Here is a 6,371-nt window from a genome sequence, read left to right on the forward strand (position 1 = left end):
AATCATTAAGAAGCAGCTGAAGAGGGGCTGGGACAACGGCTCAGTGCTTAAGAGCTCTTGTTGCTCTTGCAGAAGACCCAGGATTAGTTCCTGGCACCCACATCACAACTCACAACCACCCATAACTCCAGTACCAGGGGATGTGATGGCATTTTCTGACCTCTGGGTACTAGGCGTACACATGATACACATGTATGTGTGCAGGCAAAGCACTCATTCATACATAAAAATCAATAAATCCTTTAAAAAAGCAGCTGAACAGCGAATCACTGGAGTACATGCAGAGCAGTAAAGGACAGGAATGGTGTCCAACATCTTGTTAGAAACAAGGTGCTGGGTGGTGGTGGGCAGCCTTCATTCCCAGCAGTAGGAAGGAAAGTAGAGACCTATGGATCTCTGAGTTGAAGGTCAGTCTCGGCTACACAGAAAGAAACCCTGAATTGAAAACAACTAAACAAACAACAAAAAGAAGAAAGAGAGGAAGGAAGGAAGGAAGGAAGGAAGGAAGGAAGGAAGGAAGGAAGGAAGGAAGGAACAATTTAACAGAGTTCATAATAGAGCAAATACCTTTACTGAAAAAAAAAAAAAAAGTTAACTTCGATTTCAAAGCCCAGCGAAAATGCCCTCAAAATTGAATGTGAAATCTCACATGAAAGTTGAAAAATTCATCACAAATGAACTGAAGTACAGGAGATATACAAAAACAATTCCTTCTCAATGGAGGAAAATGATCCTAAGGAGAAACTTGTGCCAACAAAAGGAGTAAGATCTTGTTTACAGGGAGGAAAAAGGCAGATGAGTGTAAAAAGATTGTTTTCCTTGTTTAAAATAAAGTCCATAGGTCCAGATACACATGTAGCAGAGGATGGCCCTTGGTCCTGTGAAGGTTTGATGCCCCAGTGTAGGTGGATTCTAGAGTGGGTGAGGGGGGTGTGGGGGGCTGGGTGAAGGAGCACCTAATAGAGGCAAAGGGGAGGGGAAGGGGAAGATGGGATGGGGGATCATGGAGGGGTAACTGGAAATGGAGATATCATTTGAAATGTAAACAAATGAAATGATTAATAGAAATAAAATAAACAGTTTCAACGGTATTTAGGTAGTTTAACAAGATAGAGCTCAACATGTATACAATGTACTGTCTAGAGTGTTTATAGTATAATGTAAAATGTAAATATAAAGTGAGAGTGTGAGCATCACTTTAGAAAAGCCCCAAGTTGGGAGAAGAAAGGTCTGTTAGAAGGTTGTCGGGCTACTTATACAGTGATACATTGTCATGTGAGGTAGATTGTAGGAAGTTTAGGATAAGCCCAAAAGCAATCACCAACACCAAACAACACAAATGGTCTTAGCTAATAGGCCACCAACTGGAGGAAAGAGTATCACGGAAGTATCTATGTAATCCGAAAGAAGGAAAAAATAAGGGAAAGGGATCAAAGAAGAGATGAGTCACCCCCAAAACAGATAGGAGATGAGTTTGTGTAAATCAGGTTGCTTGGGCAGCAGCCTAAACTCTTACGAAAGTCAATGAGTTGGCTTTGATCTTTCTGCATCAAATTTCTCTCCCAAAGTTGAAGAGCAGAGAGGATTAGAAACTTGCATTAACTGTGGTTACAAGAGCAAAATGCTCTTGGCAATGATTCCTTCTCTGACTAAAGCATTTCACAGAAAGATGCTTAACAGGTTCAGCCAAGAGATGCACACAGAGCCCTCAATTCTGGTTGCTATAGCAGAACCACCCAGGCAGGCTTCAAAAGGGAAAGGCTTTCCCTCTGTCCTCTTGAGGTTCTGAGACTCTGTAGACCTGGCCACATGGTTGTTTTGTGGGGCAATGCTTACTCTTTTGCAATCTACTACTTAGGGATTACCCCTAAGGAGCCTTCTCTGTGCCTTGCCATGCGCCATTCAGGGTTCTGAATCCGCCAGTTTCTCTTCCATTCCTGGCTTCCTTCAGTGGCAGGGTCTTATCTAATGCTCTGTCTGCTTCACACAGTTTTATCTTTCCCCGTCTTTCTCATTTACTTCGTTCCTCTTTGCTCTTTGCATCGCCTTTTGTGATGTCTAGAGGTCAGACAAGGCCTTGGGCAGCACATGCTAGACGAACTTTGCCACTAAGGAGCTGGATGCCAGCCCCCTCAATAGCACTGTGATTCAGATCCTGCCGATGCCCAGCCTGTAGCTTCATCTGATCCCAGATTTTTATCACAGTCTGAAACTACAGAGTGAGAATGTGATTGGATGGCAGAGGTGGAGGCAAAGACACCCCGAGTGTTTACTACCCGCACAGATCAGTCTTCTGCCTCCAAGTCGCTCCTAGGACCACTGTTCAGCAGTATTGGTGGGCTTCATCGTGTAGATTGGGCAAATCAATGAAGGGAAACTTGAGAGACAGAAAAGCTTAGAAACCAGAGAGAAAATATCAAAGCTGAGAGAGTATTGGAGTCAAAGGGAGTTGAGGCACCATAAGGACAGCCATCAGGGAGGTGAGTCACATTAGGGAGGTGGGCAGGGCCTGGGTAGAGCAAGGAAGGGGGATGTGCCTCTAGGCTGTCTGTACTGGCTGGTTTTGTATCAACTTGACACAAGCTGGAGCTATCACAGAGAAAGGAGCCTCAGTTGCAGAAATGCCTCCATGAGATCCAGCTGGAAGGCATTTCTCAACTAGTGATCAAGGGGACAGGGTCCAGCCCATTGTGGGTGGTGCCATCCCTGGGCTGGTAGACCTGGGTTCTATAAGAAAGCAGGCTGAGCAAGCCAGGGGAAGCAAGTCAGTAAGTGACATCCGTCCATGGCCTCTGCATCCAGCTCCTGCTTCCTGACCTGCTTGAGTTCTAGTCCTGACTTCCTTTTGTGATGAACAGCGATATGGAAGTGTAAGCTGAATAAACCCTTTCCTCCCCAACTTGCTTCTTGGTCATGTTTTATGCAGGAATAGAAACCCTGACTAAGACACCATGGAATCCCCTTTGATAGTATTTTGAGAGGCACCAGGAAGGACAGAACTTGGTGAGCTTGGTGAGGAACTCGTGGTGCTGGCTGTGTCTAGGCTTTCTGACATTCTTTGTCACCTTGTGGCCTTTTTTGAGGTCCACGGCCATGGGTTACCACAGGGCCATGCCGGCAAGGACAGGGAGTAGGGGAATTGAAGGGTTAGGGGAATGGGAGAGTGGGAGGTGGGGTGGGAAGCAGAGAGAGAACAAAACAGGGCTCACCTTTGCCAGTTTGTAATTTTGTAATATCTTCTATCTGTTCCATCTTTTGGTCCTTTCTTTTCAAAATGATGGGCTAAAAAGCTCACAGGGTTGAACAGTGCCATGCACAGATAGCTCATATTTCATAGGTTGGGTTTATCAGTTAAAGCATGGTGTTGTTGGAAGATGTGCTTAATTAATTCTTAGTGCACTGAGCTTAGTAAACAACTCCAAACTCTGATCTGGCTTTTTTTTAATCTTCTTTTTTCTCTGCCTCCTTTTCCTCCTCTTCCTCACTGATAAGACTAAGTAAATGGGGTAAGGTGTGTAATTCTCTTAACAGGGTACCTAGATAGTCCACAGTTATCTGAAATCTGACAACCTTCTTAACATTAAAGCATAGCAAAAATTTAGCTTTAAATGCCAACATTAATGGTTATTCCCATAACTCATACACAGGAAATATTGTTTCTTCAAGCAAATTTTGTCTATTTGCAAGGACCTTGTTCAAGTTGTTTTTATCATCAGCCAATATTTCAAAGTATGCACTCATGAAAGAGAAGAATTAGCTACTCAATTATTGGGTTTGAGTAGTTTCTCATCTTGACTTTGATGGTGCAGATTTAGGTAAAGAGAGGACCAAGTATGTGGAGACTTCCCAGATGTCACTGCACTAGACCCTACCCTGAAAACTGAGATGCTGTCTCTCCTGCTATCTGAAGGTGGGATTCAGGTTTCTTCTTGGACCTGTCACCTGTGGCTATCCTGAAGTTGACCCTGTGTGACCTCATAGGTTAGATCATAAAGGTGAAGCATCTTGCCCTTAGGGATTTGAGACCCAAGATCTTCAAACACTACCACTGTGCTGTAAGAGCACACACAGGGATGTAGGTAGACATTTCACATCACAGCTTTGGCAGAGCTTCTAGGGAGCACTCAGAATCAATGGAGATGTTGAGCAAGAATGATTCAACGTGCTCCCAGCGGCAAAAGAATCAAACTGGCTAAGAAAGAAAGCTTGAAAGAGATTGCCCAGCTAAATGAAGGACACCCCAGAAATTTAAGGAGCTGGTAATTGTGCTGGATGGTTTGAAGTCAGCTTGAGACGAGGTAACATCATTAGAGGAGAGGGAGCCTCGAATGACAAAAGTGCCTCGGAATGATTAAAATGACCTGCTGCGGTCCAGCAACCTGCCGGATCCTGCCTCACCTGATGCTGCTTCCAGAGACTTGCTTTCGAAACAAGCTTCAGGAATGGCTGCTAATGTCCAGTGCCTTTGGTTCATCCAGCCTTTCGGATGGTTCCACGCAGGACTTCAGTAAGCCCTGAACTTTCTCAGAGACTGGGCAACAAATACGATGGGTAGCTTTCTTCAGACTAATTATTTTTTCCTAATTTTCCCTTCCCCAATTCAGCAGGAGGCAGTTATAGAAAATTATTGTCCCAATCCCTTAAGTTGGGGTGTCTAGTTTTGGTTACTTTAGGAATTATAGATTTGTTGCCATTTAAGGGATAATATGGAAATAGTTATAATTTTGCGCAGGGAGGAAGCTAGAAAGATTAGACTCTGGGATTTTTCTTTCCTTTCCTCTTTTCTACCCTTCTTTCTTAGGTAAATGGAAGGGGCTTGAAAAGGGGGATGTAATAATATTATAGAAACCAGACAAATAGGAATGGATTATTTAATTTACTCTTAAATAAATTTTATAGCCATAATCTTACATTGGTAGAAATCTTTATATTTTGATGCAGAATTGAAGCTACATTTTTTAAATAAAAAAAATTGTATTTACTTAGAAGCATTCAGAATGTCAACAAAACAGCCGCAATTTTTTTTGCAATTACAGAGTGGTACTCAGTTAACAGAACAACAATTATCTTTGTATAAACCGCATCAGAGACACCTGAAGATGAAAAGTTGAAAAAAACAAAACCAAAAAACAAAAGAAAACAAAAACGTACCCCCCCAAAAAGAAACCCAACCAAACTACTGTCCCCATATATAACTAATGTGTGCTGTGCACCAACAAAAAGCTGCTTTAAATATCCATGCCAATTTACAACCCCAGACTGTACCAGACAAGGTTAGTGGCTATTGAAAATACCACCAGGACAGGGCTATCTAAAGACACATTCAGCAGTGTGTTAACTATACAAAAACAAAACAAAACAAAAAGACACTGTACAGTATAAAAACAAATCTTACACAGCCTTATATTTCAATATTTTTCTTTAAAAAGAGTTGAGTTGTGTGCAGGGGGTTTAGATGCTTTATAGACAAGAAAATAAACCTGTGCTTGAACCAACTTATTCATCATAATCATCTTCATCTTAGTCTTCCTCTTCTTCCTCCTCTTCCTCATCCTCTTCATCCTCCTCCTCATCTTCTTCTTCCTTCTTTTTCTTGCTCTTTTCAGCCTTGACCACCCCTTTTTCGCTGCATCAGGTTTTCCTTTAGCTCTGTAGGCAGCAATATCCTTTTCGTACTTCTCCAGCTTGGCGGCCTTCTTCTCACAGGGCTGCTTGTCATCCGCGGCAGTGTTGTTCCACATCTCCCCTAGTTTTTTTTTTTTTTTTTTTTTTTTTTTTCAACATCACCAATGGATAAGCCGGAATGCTCACCTTTGATTTTTGGGCTGTACTCAGAACAGAACAAGAAGGCCGAAGGAGGCCTCTTGGGTGCATTGGGGTCCTTGTACTTCTTTTTGGTCTCCCCTTTGGTGGGGTGAAGCTTTTCATTTCTCTTTCATAACGAGCCTTGTCAGCCTTTGCCATATCTTCAAATTTCCCCTTTTCTTTAGCAGACATGGTCTCCACCTCTCTGAGCACTTCTTGGAGAACTCTGAGAAGTTGACAGAAGCATCCGGGTGCTTCTTCTTGTGCTCCTCCCAGCAGGTTTGCACAAACAATGCGTACGAGGACATTTTGCCTCTCGGCTTCTTAGGCTCTCCTTTGCCCATGTTTAGTTGATTTTCCTCCGCGAGACACAGAGTCGCCCAGTGCCGGTCCTGCTCTCGCTTGTCCCAGCGCTGTCTATAGAGCTCAATGTACTTACTGCAAAGGCTGTGAGAGCGGGAGCCACATGCTCTAGAAGGGCCCTGGGAGAATCTCCTCCTGCTTTAAGTTTTCCTACACAAAAAGGAAAATAGAGCTCAGTTTGCATTTCAGTTTGGATTGATTAT

At 43.1% G+C, this 6,371-nt stretch overlaps 1 pseudogene across 1 annotated transcript; it reads right to left on the reverse strand.

The window, feature by feature from the left end:
• Window positions 1-5,520: 5,520 nt before the first annotated feature.
• On the reverse strand, window positions 5,521-6,149 carry LOC308434949 (high mobility group protein B1-like; annotated as a pseudogene). Its single transcript has one exon. The product of its transcript is annotated as a high mobility group protein B1-like (transcript).
• Between the last annotated feature and the right edge of the window lie 222 nt (window positions 6,150-6,371).

This window comes from Micromys minutus, assembly GCF_963924665.1.
Source record: "Micromys minutus genome assembly, chromosome: 22".
Classification (NCBI taxonomy): domain Eukaryota; kingdom Metazoa; phylum Chordata; class Mammalia; order Rodentia; family Muridae; genus Micromys; species Micromys minutus.